The following is an 18,393-nucleotide window of genomic DNA, read 5'->3' as shown; positions in this document are numbered from 1 at the left end:
GTATGGTTGATGGAACCTAGCCTTAGCGAAAGTGTCTATGAAATACACAGCTTTCCTGTTTGAGGGAAGATGCTGTCAGTACAAGGTTGTGCCCTTTGGATTAAACATTAGCGTTTCCGCATTTATTAGGGCAATGTCCCAGGTGCTAGGTGACCAGTTATTAAGAAGAAATACATACCAAAAGGATGATGGGGATAGTAGCAACTAACTAGCCTCAGGGGACGCGCGTTCTTTGTGTTGTCAGGTGCTTTATACTGTCTAGCGTGTATCTACTACTGCAGAGTGAAGGGACGTCGGAAGGAAGAAATAAAGAGGTAGGTGAAATGTTCGATGAAAGTGGCAGCGAGAGTACTGAGACGGAAGGACGGAAGGACGACAGACCGACCACGCCCCGCCGCACGAAGTGATGATGATGTTTGGTTTGTGGGGCGCTCAACTGCGTGGTTATCAGCGCCGCCGCCGCCGCCGCCGCCCGCCGCCGCCGCCGCCGCCGCCGCCGCCGCCGCCGCACGAAGTGTACGACCATTACAATTATTTATCGATTTTATTATAGACTTTTTACTGTTAGATACGTCGTTTCTTTTTTATGTACTTTAGACACATTTAATACATCTTCATTAACGTAGACGGTGTAGTATAGAATATGCGACGTTAGTTAATTTGGAGTAATGGCCCTATGGTGAGTGCAGCAGCAACGGGCTATTCTGTCAATTCGCTTACGTCTGCAGCTAATTAACCGTACCGGTGCTTAGGGAGAGACGCTTGTTACCTGGCACGGTGCCACTAACTTAATAGGAAGCTGTCCTGTGCCAGAGCAGCTCTCCAGAGCAATAAGCCAGGCGATGTTCCTCTAATCTACATAGTAGCAGCAGCTGAGGCAGCACCTGCAGTGCGAGACGTGGGACGTCGGACGGGTGAACCATGATATTTATTACAACACCAGAGCCAATAATATTAATAATAAAAATAATCTTCGCTTCAAGCATTACGTGATTTTGTTTGCCATCGCTTCCTCAGTCTTTGCCTTCTTCTTCCAACTGTCTTAAATCTTCTTATCTTGAGAGGTAATCTTTCTGCATTCATTCATTTGAGATGTTCACTCCTCTTTCTCCTATTTTATTATATTTTATTGAGGATGTTAGATATGTTCTGTTCTTCCCTAACTTCTGAATTTCGAAATCGGTCGGCTCTTACGCATGCATCCCGTTACTTCTCGCAGAAACCTCATCTCTGTTGCTCGTATCTGCCTTTTTTGACGTTTATTTATAGCCCACAATCCACTTCCGTAAACAACTGCCGTCGTCTTACGAAATTTCAATCTTGTTTTTTCCCTCGTTAGCTTTTTAGACATCTGTGGAACGGGAAACAAGGCCGTGTTGCTAGTTAGAGGTCACAAACAGCCAGGTTATAGAAGAATGGCGGCGGAAAACCACTGACTATAATTTATTATTAAGTACCTCCTCCAAAGATTTATGAATCGACGAGAAATTCTTTTTCGAAACAGGGAGGTACAACTATCAACGTTTTCTTTTCTATTTGAAAAAGAAAAATATTAAATATTAGCCTAAAAAAAATATTAAACTCCGAATACCACACGTTAAATAATTTAGACGTGCTTCACAATGTTAAAAGATCGAAAACATGAAATATTAATGAATTACAATTTAGCAGCCCATCGGCGTCAAAACTAGCCTCAGTTACAGACTTCGGGCCCAGCCCACGGCGACAACAAGGCAGGCGAAAGGAATTTCATCACTACAACATGTACAGCAAACACTCTCTTAAACAGTGAAATGGAGTAAAACACAAATAAATCTTTTGGTCCAGCTCTGAACTCACACTTAGTGCGGCTATATACACGGGAGAAACGAGGAATCAAAGATTATTTGTACTTTAAATGTAGAACAAGTATTTGAGTATAATATAAAATATTCCGCTAATTCCACTGAAGAACAGGGAGGGAAATATACTGCTGGCTGCAAAAACCAAGTTACTGCCACTGATTAATTTGAATCCTCTTTTTTCATTCGAACACAGTGGCAAGATGAAATCTAAATTTAAAATTGAGCACAGGCCGCAAGGCCTTGTAATGAAAATCACAAGAAAACAACAGTTTGCGCTTTTGCTTAAAATCGGGGGCCTGAAAAATATAACACTCTAAACACACAAACAGATTTCCTACGGAAGGGAGTTGAGAATATGCCAGCGATCCCTTTAAACTTTTAAATAATCACCAATTAAATGTAAAACGCGGCAACGCACACAACGGAAGTTCAAAATCAAGCAGAAGGCAAGAAGCCAGGCTGCTTCAAACAAACTGCAGGCAGCTTAGACAAGTTTCTGGGGAACGTTACAAATGACGCTTACCCCTAAACAGAAGGAGGCTGTGTCATCAAACGGAAAAACGAGGAAGGCATTCACCGGTGTGCAGCCAATTCCGACGCTGTAGGCGTTCCTAGCGACTAGGGCGGCCCGGGGCACGATCAGTAGGCTTCGCCAAATAGCACTGACTTCTTCGGGAGGAGCCCCGAGACCACGCAAAATAGTACAGCTAGGACTTGGGTAGGCTTGCCAAGCACAGCACGTCGACACCCGCGCCTTGCTGTACGGTAAACGGCGGATTACGAGGCTCGCACCAGGAAATCCGTGCGCCAGCAGTACTGGCCAATTGCTCCCAAGAGGCACGTACGCTCTGCCGGGAACCATTCCTTACGGTCCCCTTCTACCACCTCCTTCCTTGATACTATAGAGACCAAACACCCTAGAACCGGTAAAGATAGTGCTCAATTCGCCAGGCGCAAACCATCGACCTCGCAGCACGGCTTAATCTGTTTATTATTCCACATATACTGATGAGCCAAAACATGATGACTACCTACTTAATAGCTTGTTTGTACGTCTTTGGAATGAAACATCACTGATTCTTCATATCCGGGATCCGACAGTTTGTTGTTAGTTCAAAAGGCTCTGAGCACTATGGGACTTAGCGACATCAGTCCCCTAGACATAGAACTACTTAAACCTAACTATTTATTTTTATTTATTTATTTATTGTTCCGTGGGACCAAATTAAGGAGAAGTCTCCATGGTCATGGAACGAGTCAATACATGAAATTATAACACGATATTAGAAACAGATAAAATGAAACATATTCAGGTGACAAGTCGTAAGTTTAAATGAAGACAATAAACAATGTAACACTGGAATTTGCTTAACTTTTTAGCTCTTCCAGGAGCTCCTCGACAGAATAAAAGGAGTGAGCCATGAGGATACTCTTCAGTTTAGACTTAAAAGAGTTTGGGCTACTGCTAAGATTTTTGAGTTCTTGTGGTAGCTTATTGAAAATGGATGCAGCAGAATACTGCACTCCTTTCTGCACAAGAGTCAAGAGAGTGCATTCTACATGCAGATTTGATTTCTGCCTAGTATTAACTGAGTGAAAGCTGCTAACTATTGGGAATAGGCTAATATTGCTAACAACAAACGACATTAAAGAAAATATATACTGTGAGGGCTATGTCAGAATTCCCAGATTTTTGAATAGGGGTCGACAAGAGGTTCTCGAACTTACACCACATATAGCTCGAACAGCCCGTTTTTGAGCCAAAAATACCCTTTTTGAATCAGAAGAATTACCCCAAACAATGATACCATACGACATAAGCGTATGAAAATATGCGAAGTAGACTACTTTTCGTGTTGAAGTGTCACTTATTTCAGATACTGTTCTAATGGTAAATAAAGCATCATTTAGCTTCTGAACAAGATCCTCGACATGGGCTTTCCACAACAGCTTACTATCAATCCGAACGCCTAGGAATTTGAACTGTTCCGTCTCGCTTATAATATGCCCATTCTGTCTGATCAAAATATCGGTTCTTGTTGAATTGTGAGTTAGAAACTGTAAAAACTGAGTCTTACTGTGATTTAGCATCAAATTATTTTCCACAAGCCACGAACTTATTTCATGAACTACATTATTCGTTACTGTTTCAAAATTACACACAAGATCCTTCACTATCAAGCTGGTGTCATCAGCAAACAGAAATATTTTTGAATCACCTGTAATACTAGAAGGCATATCATTTATATAAATAAGAAACAGCAGTGGCCCCAGCACCGACCCTTGGGGAACGCCCCACTTTAACAGTGCCCCATTGGGACTGAACATCACTACCACTCTCAATATTGCGGAGAATTACCCTCTGCTTTCTGTTCTTAAAGTAAGAGGCGAACCAATTGTAAGCTACTCCCCTTACTCCATAATGGTCCAACTTCTGCAGTAATATATAACCTAAGGACAGCACACACATCCATGTCCGAGGCAGGATTCGAACCTGCGACCGTAGCAGCAGCGCGGTTCCGGACTGAAGTGCCTAGAACCGCTCGGTTTGTTGTTAGGTTCGTGGAGATACGTGGCATTAGATGTCCACCCATGGTCATGTAATTCGCGTAAATAACAGGCTGCTGATTTGGGTATGCGGTAATGGCGCCCGTTAGCGACACAGATGGGTTCCATAGGATTTACATCAGACGAATAGGGTCGCCGAGACGTCAACTTGAGTTCAGCATAATGGTCCTCAAACCACTGGAACATGGTTTTGGCTCCGAGACACGGACAATTGTACTGCTGAAAGATGACATCGCCGTCGGGGAAGACGTTAAATGTGAAGGGATGCAGATATTTCGCCACTGTCGGCGAGATGCATGTTTCGAGCCGCCATTTACCTCAATGACGACGTTTGTGGAGACGACCATCGACCTAGAGTGGTGACACTTTTCCATTGACGGATGGTGGATTGCAAATTGTCGCATTACAATCGTAATTGACGATGTCGTTGGATCAACGTGTGAACACATAGGGGTGGTCTGCTGCGGAGCTCCACATCTAGCAGTGAACAGTGTGTTCCAAAACACTTGTGCGTGCACGAGCGTTGTGATTTTGGGCAGAGATGCCACAGATCACCACACATCCTACTTTACAGAGCAACCAGCCTCCGGACACCACGCTCTGTGAAGAGTCGTGGACGTCCTACCATTTAGCGCCTAGTTGTAGTTTCACTGCCCTTATACCTCTTATTGTAGGTTCTCACGATAGTAGCACGTGAATATTCGACCAGCTTCGCCGTTTTCGAGAGACTCGTTCAAAGGCTCTGCGCAATAATAATCTTCCCTAGGTCAAAGGCCTTTAGTTCAACGGATTTCCCCATTTTCAGCCAGTATCTTCGCTACGGTGATCCCTCGTCTGTCTCTGTCTCGCTTGCACCCTTTTCTTACCGCTTAAGGTGACGGCTACGCCACCAGGCAGCATCCAACGTCGCGATGGGCAGTGGCCATAATATTTTTGGCTTATCGGTTTATATTATCAAACTTTGCTAGTTTCTTCTGTATGCCTTAATCACACTCACATAAAGACGTTACATCCCAAATTGCTTAAATGTTCGACTTGTTATACTGTTAATTGTAATTGTGGATTAAGAGTCATTGACTTTGTCTTCTTTCCTGAAATCGTCAACTGGTGCTCGACACAAATCTTACCTAACAAATGTACAGCCCTTTCTTAGGTCATCTTCGGTCTACACCAGAAGTGTGGTATCAAGAGCATTGAAAAGACAATTCAAGCGGGAATTTCTGCTAATCCAAATTCCATCGTTAAAAATCTCCTCCCATTTCCGAATTGCGTCATCTTAAAAATGTGTGAGTGATATGCTCCACCCTCGTACAACATCTTTAATTGTAGCTATGGATTATATTGGAGCACCATTTATATCTCATATAACATCTGTGTGTTTCAGCAGACTTTTTAAAATGTTTGTTACGTGTTGTGGATATCATATTTTCCTCGTAATTCTTCGGTGCTGGCAGAAGTAAAGCTGTGAAGACGGGGCGTGAGCCATGCTTGAGTAGCTCAGATGGCAGAGCACTTGTCCGCGAAAAGCAAAGGTCCCCAGTTCCAGTCTCGGTCCGGCACACAGTTTTAACCTGCCAGGAAGTTTCATATCAGCGCGCACTCCACTGCAGAGTGAAAATATCATTATGGAAACATCCCCCAGGCTGTGGCTAAGCCATGTCTCCGCAATATCCTTTCTTTCAGGAGTGCTAGTTCTGCAAGGTTCGCAGGAGAGCTTCTGTAAAGTTTGGAAGGTAGGAGGCGAGGTACTGGCAGAAGTAAAGCTGTGAGGACGGGGCATGAGTCGTGCTTCGGTAGCTCAGATGGTAGAGCACTTGCCCGCGAAAGGCGAGTTCGAGTCTCGGTCCGGCACACAGTTTTAATCTGCCAGGAAGTTTCACATCAGCGCACACTCGGCTGCAGAGTGAAAATCGCATTCTGGTTTCTCCCTTCTCCGATAATATTCCTTTGCAATTTGACGCCATTCTGATCAGTGGTGTTATTTCTAGCCGCCCGAGTTGGCCGAGCGGTTCTAGGCGCTACAGTCTGGAACCGCGCGACCTCTACGGTCGCAGGTTCGAATCCTGCCTCGGGAATGGATGTGTGTGATGTCCTTAGGTTAGTTAGGTTTAAGTAGTTCTAAGTTCTAGGGGACTGATGACCTCAGCAGTTAAGTCCCATAGTGGTCAGAGCCATTTTGTTATTTCTACAGCGGTTTGAAAGTTTAACTTTAATTATAATTACCCTGCATTTCAAGTTAAGTACTTAAATAAGGTAGCGAGCCCCTAAAACACTATTAAAATGATAATGACTATAAAACCCTTATTTTTTTAAACAAATGAAAAAAATTCAGTGCTCAGTTTGTGCAAAGACCTTCATCAAACACATCCACAAGGACCTTACAATAGCAGAAACACTAAATCACTTCTCCAAGATCACTAAAGCCAAGTCGTAATTAGGCGACACCCTAGCCGCGGCTCTATATCAAAACAATAGCGATAAACTACTGAATCTGTGGGTGGAATGGGAGAGCGGGAGATCCGCATAAGTGCGTGTGACCTGCCAACACCTAGGACTCGTGCGATGACGGGAAAGTCGCCGAAGCAGAACGAAAACCCGTCCCTGCCCCGGACTAGCATTACAGCAACGCGTCAGCCGCAGCCTATACAAAGTTGTCAACATATACCAAAGAACAAACAGCAAATATGTTTGATGGAAATTAACATACACAGCAATACTTAAGCGGTCACTTAAGCCATTAGACATTGATTTATTCCAAATATATTATTCCTTTTATTTATCATTTTTGAAGAAAAAGTGTATACACGTCAATGTGCTCTATTTGTTCTTCCTCGCCGTTAGTTTTAACAGAAAACCTGTTTATTAGTAGATTGATATTTATGGCTTATCGGCTTACAACACTATTACGCATTTTGATTTGTCCGAAACTTTGAAATGCTACCCATTCGTAGATGAAGCTATGTGAAATAATGTCACTAAAGCTACTATCTTCACAGATGCAGCGGCTGGAGAGGTCTCTCTCTCCCTCTCTCTCTCGCTCGCTCTCTCTCTCTCGCTCGCTCTCTCTCTCTCATATTCCGTAAACCAGTCATCTAAACCGATTTATCCATTCTGTTTAAGTGACCCAATGTTCCATTTGCCTCAACAATAAAGGAGGTTCAGGGTCGGATATGAAATACGTTTGTATTTATTTAGGATCGGAGGTTTATGAGAGTACCGTGTACAAAATCTGTAGTAAAATCGTCAAGAACTTTTCGAGATTTTTGGTGGAAATTTTTTATCTTTGTATAGTAATACAAATGCGTTCCTACCTACATAGTGGGCAGAATCTCAACGGGGAGCCGAAATTTGGTTCCTGACACAATTCCCAGAGATAACCCAGATTACGACGTATATCCAATTCTCATACAATTTTAGGAATTACGAAGTATTGCCGGATTCACTAGTATAAATATAAAATTCACAATACCTGTCAAGATTACATAATAAAAGGACTGATCAGATAGTAGTACTTCAAAATTAGGCCTAAAGCAAATGATCAGGAGCGAAGTCATAAAAGCAATAGAAAGAGAAAATGAGAGTGTACTCTGTGATGCAGAAAGGATCAGGAATAGATGAAAAAGTGCTTCTACACATTATTATGGGAATGGGATTATGATACTAGTGTTCAAAAAAGGAAGTTGGAGAAAGTCTTCAAATTATAGAGGGATCACGCTATTATCACATTAAGATACTGGAACAAGTTACTGAGAAAAGATAAGTTCGTTGTTAGAAATCCAGTTCGAAGAGGAGCAACATGGTTTCAAGAGCATCAGCAGAACAACAGATCTCATATTTTGACTGAGACAATTAATGGAAGGGTATTGAGAAAACGGTAAAGATATCATAATCGTATTATTGCATTTGGAAACAGTATATGACAGTGTGCCCGGATATAAGATATGGGAGTGTTTAGAAAAACTTATCGTTCGAAGTTCCCTAATAATCAAGGTTTAAATGCTATATAAAGGCTATATGTTGATAATGGCAGATCGGAATGGTTCAGGACAGAGAGCAAGGTACAAGAGATAGTGCACTTTCCTCATGAACATTTTTGTACTTACGGATATGATTAAAAAGAAAATTAAGGATGTAGGTAATGGTGATCTCAATATTTTAGTCTTTGCTGATGATGTAGCTATTTTGGAAGAAGCAGAACAAGAGGTAGAGGAAAGATTAGAGTACATCGCAAAAGTTCAAAGAACGGCAGCACGTTTTTTATTATTGTGATACAGGGGAGAGAGTGTCACTGAAATGATACAGAATTTGGCATGGACATCATTAAAACAAACGCGTTTTTCGTTGCGGAGAAATATTCTCACGAAATTCCAATCACCAGCTTTCTTCTCCCTATACGAAAATATTTTGTTGACGCCGACCTACATAGGGAGAAACGATAACCATGATAAAATAAGGGAAACCAGATCTCGTACGGAAAGATAAAGGTGTCCCTTCTTTTCGCGTGCTATACGAGATTGGAATAATAGAGAATTGTGAAGGTGGTTCGATGAACCCTCTGCCAGGCACTTAAATGTGATTTTCAGAGTATCCATGCAGATGTAGATGTAGAGTGGAACGCCAGGTTTAAAGGATACCTGCTGACAGTAAGCAAGAGCGAAACTGTAGCAATGATTATGAACAGGATATCTGCCCAGCGCATCCTGATGCTATATAAGAGAAAACTGAATGTGTAGAAGCTAGGAACTACCATATCAAGAAATGGAACTGCCAAACCAGGAATACAGAACAGAGTAACAAAGGTATCTAAATTTTTTCGTCAAGTGCAGAATTATGTATACGACAATGGAGTTCCAATGATAGCCAAACAGACCATACTTAACTCGTATATGCAGCCGATCGTGCTGTGTTATAAATAAGGCATATTTCAGCAGGTCACAAACACGCGAAACGAAGTTTCTGCGATTCGGCCAAGCAGAAGACTAGAAAAGACAAAATTAAGACTGAATACATCAGACGAGAGATGCAAGTGGATTTGTCAATCACTGAGAAACTGAGTACTGTATGGTGCAAGCTTTTGGACATGTGAAGAGGATGAAGGATAACCGCCTGCCACAACCAAACTTAGATAGAAGTATGCAGAGGAAAAGACCTAGTGGACGACCCAGAAGAAGATGGCTTGACTAGATAAAGGAAGGTCTGAAAAACAGAAAAGAAAACTAAGGAACAATATCAAGACAAGAAATTTATCAATGCGGAGAAAGCTAGTGGCAAATTGTTCATAACCACGCTATCGGTCTCACTGGAAGGATATAAAGATGATGATGATGGAGATGAACTATTTAAAATAGAGGATAAACCAAGAAATATATAAAGAAGGGCGATCAAAAAGTTTCTGTTCAAAGTCCACTCAGTCCATAATCGGTATGTCAGGTAGGTAAAATCGCCTTGACCGTTGAGCCAATCAGCCCACCTACGTACCAGGCTGAAGATACCTGTTAGGTAAATCACTGTGCTCTACTGCGATAAGTAATCCAGAACTGCCTGCTGGACATCTTAGTCCGACAGAAATCGTCAACCTGTCAAGGCCTTTTTTATAGGACCGAAGACTTGAGAATCAGATGGAAAGAGATCAGGACTACAGGGCGAGTGCTCGAGTGTCTCCCATTTGAGTTGGCGTAACTTCTGCATTAAGATATTCGCGAAATGGAGACGTGCGTTCCCAGTAGTGGCACCAGCTTATATCACCTGCAACAATGCGCTCAAGGTACATGTTGCCTTTTAACATTGAAGTGCACCAGTTTCTTCAGGCAAACAGACATCTGATTTGCTTTTTGTTCCGGATTCAAAGCCCGGGGTATCCACTGGCTGCAGACCTTATGGTACACTGGATTTGCATTTGAGAGGACGACTATTCAAACCCGCGTTCGGCCATCCTGGTTTAGGTTTTCTGTGATTTCCCTAGATCGCTTCAGGCAAATTGCAGGAAGGTTCCTTTGAAAGGGCGCAGCCGATATCCTTACCCATCCTTCTCTAATCGGAGCTGCTACTCCTCCTCTAAGGACATCGTTTTCCATGTGACATTAAACCTTAATTTTCTCCTCCTCCTCCTCCTTACGGTAGGCCAACCCCATGCTGCATAATGTGTTGCAAGCTATCAAAGCTGATGTCTAGATCATTTGCTAACACATGAATGGTTATGTGCCAGTACACCCTAACTGCATTATCAACTGCCCACTTGTTGCCTGCAATTGATAAGACTGGCCTCCCAGATCGACTGGTGACTTGTGTCGAATCGCGACCAGCTTTGATCTTGGCGCAAAATCCCACAATGGTGATTTTTGACAGATTATCTGTCCCATACACCTTTTTCATTCTCCAATGGATGTCCACCGGTGTCGGCAGTCAAACAAAGAATAACAGAACGTTGCTCCTGTTCGGACACATTTGCTAATAATGTCGGCACAGCTCACTTTTCCGCATTTATTGCACACAGTGGAAAGACATTAATGCCGCATTAATCTCTAGCCTACCTGTCGGTGCTTATAAGCCCACATCAGAGTCGCACTACTTTCCCCAGATGATGCAGCAATACACTCAGAAGAAAATTTTTGATCGCCCCTTATAATTTGTTTATTTCTCAATACATGAAAACTGTTAATGACAGTGCTTCAACATGTAATTAAAATTGTTGTTAATTGCCTAAGGTTCTCCACCGTGACTGGGGACCTACGTCTTACAAATGTGCTCGGCAGTGCCGATATCACAGTACGAGAGCAGTGGATCAGGTGAAAGACGACAAATCTGTGTGACAGCGTTCTGTGTAGGAAACATTCAAGATTAGGATTTTCAAGTGAGTCGGCATACTAAGGATATTAAAAGATTAAATTTGCGCTATTTAAAGTACATCATAAAAATAATAAAATAATTCTGACTGAACTGGCGTTGTTCATTGAGAATTAGCTTGGAAGAATATTTCGTTTTACTAAAAATTTCGATTTCTTTCAGAACACTGATTAAACAGTATTTAAGTGCAGCATGCAACTCTTCCATATTGTGGTTACTATCTTAAACACAATGTTTTTCTGTAGTAATCTACTCAGCGAAAATTGTCCCGTCAGACCAATGTAATATTTGCCACAGTCATTGCAGCTACGTTTATATACTCCCGAAATAAGAGGATTAAATGTATTTTTATTTTCATGGAAGAGAAAGGACATGTTCTGCTTCTAAATAAATAGAAGACGTTTGTCAACGGCAATTCTGCTGTCTGACGGGCTACAAAATGCGTAATTGTATGTACTATATGATGTAAAAGACGATACATGCAGGGTTTCAACAATTGGGTTCCAACTTGGTACCAAATAGTTTGTAAATATGAGACATATTTCATCTAAACAAATGCATTTTAAAATAGCCACAGGTCGAAATGGACGCTGATGTAACTTTAATAGAAGATGCAATAAACTTCAGCTTGTACAAATAAACTGACAGCCTATTGTGAACATTTTAGATTTTTTTAATAACGTCTCATCGCAAATTTAGTTTATTGCATTTTTTACGAAATAATGTCCGTATAAATCCCATTAACTTCATATACCGACTATTAAGTATGAACGTAGTCGGTATTACGCAGATGGTAACAATATATTGCCTTCGTTATTTCGCAGCCCACTAGAAGGAAACTTCGAGCTTCATACAATGTCCATAAAGCATTAGTTTACTTTCAATTCTTGACTGAGGTTTGCTCGTGTTTCCCCACAATTTAAATACTGAGAAATTGTTTCAGATTTATCAAACATCTTTAATGGCGACTACCAAAAGTCGGTTCATTGCCAAAAATAAGATTGTATACTGCGGGAGCACAATGATTCGACGATACGCTGCTGGCTTTTCAGCGACTGGAAAAAGAAGGAAGGTGTGCAGTTACTGGATTGGTCATCACAGTAGCCTGATTGTAGTCCTATTGAGTAAGAAGTTCCAAGGAAAGAGATCTTGAAACAGCTGTCAACGCAAAAAAAAGTGGTTCAAATGGCTCTGAGCACTATGGGACTTAACTTCTGAGGTCATCAGTCCCCGAGAACTTAGAACTATTTAAACCTAACTAACGTTCGGACATCACACACATCCATGCCCGAGGCAGGATTCGAAACTGCAACCGTAGAGGTCGCGCGGAGCTGTCAACGCAAATTCGGTGCATTTGAAAGCTGTTTCCACGCGATTACGCGGCAAACTTGTTTTCAAGCATGCCTCGGAGATGCCAAGCAGTTATAGACGCTGCGAGTGACGGGACGTATTATTAAATGTAACTGCATTCTTCTTTTGCTCATATATGACGAATGTATATGTTTTAGTTTCTTGTCAAATAAACTTTTCTACTGATTAACACGACCACGGTCGTAAGTAATACCCCTTATTTTCTGCAAGAGGCGCAATATCCGTAACTACTCAAAAGTAGTTAGCAGATTACACGGAAAGGCGCTACCACTGTCATTGTTTAACATTGCCGATTTTCCTTCTGTCAGGAATAGGACTGAATTTTCACCCTTGATAGTCGACTACAGTACTACTTATCTTTGTTCCTGTGACCTTTCTTCTTTTCAAACAGAACGTAGTCTTAATGACACCGTCTCACGCTATATGTGTCGACGGATTTTGTTCCACGCTTAAAACGCCATTTGCTATATTACCAAGGAAGAATGAAAAATAGGACAACCAGACAACAATAAAAATCAGGCGATACGAGAATTTGCTCTGCACTGGGGACACAGACAACAATGAAGACTACGACGCATTTGGTTTCCGCGGTAACTATCACTTTCTGACCTTCAGAAAGACTACGTCATAGAACGATGTTCTTCGAGTTTTTACGGAGTATTTCAGAGAGCGACGCTTATCGCAAGGCGGTGAAACCGCTGTTGAAGCACGTCTCCGGTAATCTGGAGACGTTGGTTATTGAGCAGCTTCTCTTGAGTGACAGGGCAAACGAGAGTCGGAGACGCGGCTACGGGGAGTCGGCTGCCCGGATGTCCCTGCAGAGCGCCGACGTGCCGTGCCAGCGCGCGCTCCACGTGTCGGAGGACGCGTCGCTGCTGGTCAGAGTGGCGGCCGGCGCTTACCGCGGCTCCACCGCGACGGGGGCTTACGGGGCGCCCCGCACCTCCCTGGCCGCTAGCGCCACGACCGCCTACGGGGTGACGCAGTTCCGGCGCTCGCTGTGACCAACTACTGCGGCCGTAAGTACGTCAGTTGTTATCTCCGATTTATGTCTTCCTTTCCCGTCGATTTTGACAGGCGCTGAACCACGTGTATTTTAAATGTTTATTGCCAGTCTCTGTAGGCGACAGTGCAATGTGTGTGTTATCTTACTTTTCGGAAGACGTAGTGTTACCAGAAGTTAACGTCATTTAGAAGGAAAGGTAACAACGATAAACAACTGCCTCTTCTGGATAATCTAGGAACTAGATTCGATTAGTCGCAGAAGTAACACACCTCCTGAAGAAAACGCGCTTTCCAGTGACGTTAATGTGACCGTGTGTCAAACGCCTGAACAATCACCTTTCGCTACGCGTGCCGCTACGAGACGTACAGGAAGAGTCAGGTTTTGGAAGGTACCGGCAGGTAAATGGAGCCATGTCGTCTCCAGTGCTGTGGCCAGCTGCTCCAGCTTTCTCGGTTGAGGACCCTTGGCGTGAACAGCCCGATCAAGGTGGTCCCACAGATTACCGATTGGGTTTATATACGAGGACTTTGGTGGCCAGGGCAGTACGGTAAACGCATCCTGGTGCTCTCAGAAACACAGACACGGACCGTGAGTTGTGTGACACGTCGCGTTGTCCTGTTGGTCAATGCTGCGTTTAGGGCTGGACATGGTAGATGCATACTTGTGTTGATCCTTAGTCCCTTCCAGAATGACAGGAATGCCCTCATGCGTGGACCTTTCCTATGATTCACCGAGAGAGGTGGCTCAGTAATTAGCATACTGTACTCGCATTCAGGAGGGCAACGGTTCAAACCCGCGATCGGCCATCCAGATTTGCCAAAATCGTTCCACGCATGTGTCGGGATAGTTCCTTTGAGAGGACATCGCCGATTTTCTACCCCATCCCTGACACATTCCGAGCTTGTGCTCCGTCTTTAATGACCTCGATGACGATGCGATGTTAAACCCAATCTTCCTTCCTTCTCTCCTTCTCACGATTCTTGCAGGGTTTTTGCCTTCACGCTATATGGCATATGGCCATCAGTCGCATGGAGCATAAATCGTAATTTATCTGAAAAGACCACCCGTCGCCACTCGCTGGACGTCCAGATGCGGTACCGGCGTGCGAATTCCAGCCTTCGTCATCTATGAAAAGCGGTCAGCATGGGTGCATGAACCAGGCGACTGCTGCAGAGGCTCATATTCGGCAATGTTCACTGAACAGTCGTTGAGGAGGCGCTGATGGTAGCCTACTGGTTCACCTGAGCGGTCAGTTGCTCAACATTTGCACGTTCGTTCGCCTGTACACATCTTCATAGCCGTCGTCTTCCCAGCCATCTATGCCCCACTGTGCAACGCAGGTGCTTTCGCGCCGGTTATGAATACCAGCTCCGTCTAACCGTGTACGGTATACTTTAACCAAGGTGGCACACAAACAGTTTACTAACTTAAAAGTTTCGGAAATGCTGCCACACTTGGCCCGAAAGTCAATGACCATGCCCTCTTGGACTACAGGTAAATCTCTCCGTTTCTACAGCCACCAGTCGTCTGTTAGTGGTTATTGCACACAGATGAACATAGGTGGTGGTCACATTAATGTTACTGGACTGTGTATATATAGTAAATGATATTTCGTGCGATAGTATTTCGTAAGCAATTTTTTATTTTCAATTAGGCGGTATTAAATGATATATTGTGTACATCTACATCTATATCTACATGATTTTTATTCATACAGCTGTTTTCAGACAGTTTCTCGAAATTTCCAGTACTCTATAGAAAAAGTGAAAGTCTAAATTTCCCTTTCTGATGTTTATTGCGACGGTTATTTCTCCCACGTCGGAAGTCAAGAAAATATTTTGGCTTTGCGATGAGAAACGCTTTTAACGAATGCCACCACAACTCTTTTATCCGTGACGCTCTCGCCCATGTTTCGTGATAACAGAAAACAGGCTGCCCTTTTTTTTGAACTTTTTCGATGTCGACCATCTGTCCGATCTGATAAGGTTCCCATAGCGCGCAGCATTTCCCCAGAAGTAGGGTAGGCAGTCTCCTTAGCAGACTTCTTGTAGTTTCTAAATATTCTGCAAATAAAACGCAGTCCGTGGTTCGCTTTCCGCAAAACGTTTTTAATGTGATGGTTCCAGTTTTTTCTGAATCTGTAGCATTTTCCGATGAGGCAGTCTGATTGGGAGTTAACTGGCTCTGAGCACTATGGGACTTAACATCTATGTTCATCAGTCCCCTAGAACTTAGAACTACGTAAACCTAACTAACCTAAGGACATCACACAACACCCAGGCATCACGAGGCAGAGAAAATCCCTGACCCCGCCGGGAATCGAACCCGGGAACCCGGGCATGGGAAGCGAGAACGCTACCGCACGACCACGAGATGCGGACAGAGTTAACTGCACAGCTCAGTTTTCTGTGATTGAAACGAATGACAGTGATAATGACAAGTCACGAAAATCACATACTTTTGTCGATTCTTTCCGACTATGTCGCGATTTCGGAAGTGGTGGCTACGTTGGGACCGAATATCGCATCTTAAATTGTACATCTGCTCTATACCGTGCCATTCAGATATAGTATAGGATATTTCATTATAAAGCCGCGTATCGTGCTACAGGTAACACGATGACGTTTATTGAGCTCAGTTCCGTCTTTGGTTCACCATTTTATGTTATCAGTCAAAATCACTCGATGTCAACAGTTACCCCACATTTTGCACATTTTTCTTTAAAAAATGTTTTTAGCGTCTGGCGGTCTGATTTTTATTTTATAGTTAAAGGCCAGACTACAGGTCCCAAGATCCAGAGATTGATACCCAGTTAGTTCTGCGATTTTTGTCTGTCATATATCACTTCTGTCACATGTATCGATGTCTGTTAATACGAAAAGTAGCAAGCTACAGCGTGGTTCGGAATCCACAAGTCAATTTAGTCATGAGGGTAAGGTAAGGGCACATCATCTCCATTAGAAGCACGACTAGAGAGTCACTGCGGTGTTGAAATAAGACTTCAGTTTGGTGAAGTCTTTACTGTTTATGAAAATATTTATGATTTGTAGACATTCGTCTTGTCTATATTTTAGTATCATATATACCTATGTAATATATGTCCGTGTGTTGTAATCTGTTTCGAACATCTGTTAAACTTTGACAAATTCCCCTACTAACCTAAAAGAATAATATTTGTTACGATATGTTTTTGATGTGTAACGTATACCACTTACTGGCTGCACGTTGTACACACCAAATGCCTGTACAATAAACATAATAAATATATTTACTCCCTTAGGCCTCTACAACGAGGACGGACACCAACCACTCGTCAGTGCCACATTGCAACAGCACTGTGGGTGTGGAGATCCGGTCGATACCTGTGATGGGAGCCTGCAATAGTCACCGGAGAAAGGAAGAGAGGCATGGCGCAACGTACCGATGACATCACGGAACAGCAACTCAGAATCTTTCAAGGATGGGGAAGGAAATCGGCCATGCCCTTTCAAAGGAACCATCCCGGAACTGCCTGGAGCGTTTTAGGGAAATCAAGTAAAACCTAAATGTGCGTGGCCGGATGCGGATTTGAACCATCGTCCTTCCGAATGCGAGTCCAGTGTGCTTGACCACTGCGCCATCTTGCTGGTGACCTCTGGAGCGCAGATGTCAAGCTAGATGCTCCGTGGCGGCCACCTACAAGATCTAGACAGATATCGTTGAACGTCCGGAAATCTCCGAAGCGTTCTTAACGAGCAGAAGGCACGTGTGTGACTTTTGTCTAATAAACGATATGATTCACACTACAACACACTGCTTGTGTCATGAGGTATACACGAAAAAAGTCGTTGTAAAGTTTGAGTACCCAAATGTCAAAACAATTGTACATTAATGTTCCATTCTTGATGAGGGAAGTCATGATCACCTTGAGATTTGTAGAGATCCAGTGTTTAAGAATATGTAGAAACTGGACCAGTTTTTGATTGCGAATTTGTGTACTTCAGTTACCTGTTCCAGTTATCACCAGATTCATCTGTCTCCTTACGACCATCGTGAACTTCTACTAAGTAAATAAAGAAATTTGCGATCAATGACTTGAGTTTCTACGAATTATTCTATTCTGTAAATAAGTGGGGTCAATTCTAGCGTCCGTTTCCACTCTTTGGCTTTGAGCAATGACGTCACACCTAAGGCAGAGACGCTACATAGACACAATCTTTGAAAGTAACGGATTATATTCGTAAACAAACGAATATAGCATACGATAAAATTAAAAACACAGTTCACGTGATTAATTAATTGGTCACAAATTATACCGACAAGAATTAAAGGTAACGAAAAGAAATAAGAACGGAGAAAGAGAATACTTTAATTTATTCCGTATTAAAGCAAAAAGTAAGAACATTCAGTTCAGTACAGGCATTGGCCGCTTCTCGGCAAAACAAAGATTATTCCGTTGAAAAAAGGAAATATTTTCTTTAATTCAGATGTTTCTTTTAATTAAATTTCGTTACGGTAAAGATATCCTGCAGAAGGGTGTGTGATAACACGAAATATAATATCTGAGGTTATGTTTAGGTTTTTTGTTACTATGAACGCTCCACGTAGATATCAATTTTAACAAATTCTAAAAGCGCCTCACGCAATCCTATATTAAGTCGGTGGTGAGTCGCATGCTGTTAAATAACTAGGGCTCAGAGAACTATTTTACGAAGGTATAGATTCCGGCCCCCATAGCCAGCCTCTGTGGCAGAGCGGTTCTAGGCGCTTCAGTCCGGAACC

The sequence above is a fragment of the Schistocerca cancellata genome, chromosome 8 (assembly GCF_023864275.1).
Source record: "Schistocerca cancellata isolate TAMUIC-IGC-003103 chromosome 8, iqSchCanc2.1, whole genome shotgun sequence".
NCBI lineage: Eukaryota > Metazoa > Arthropoda > Insecta > Orthoptera > Acrididae > Schistocerca > Schistocerca cancellata.
The sequence above is the reverse complement of the archived record's forward strand: the minus strand, read 5'-3'. Positions refer to the sequence as shown.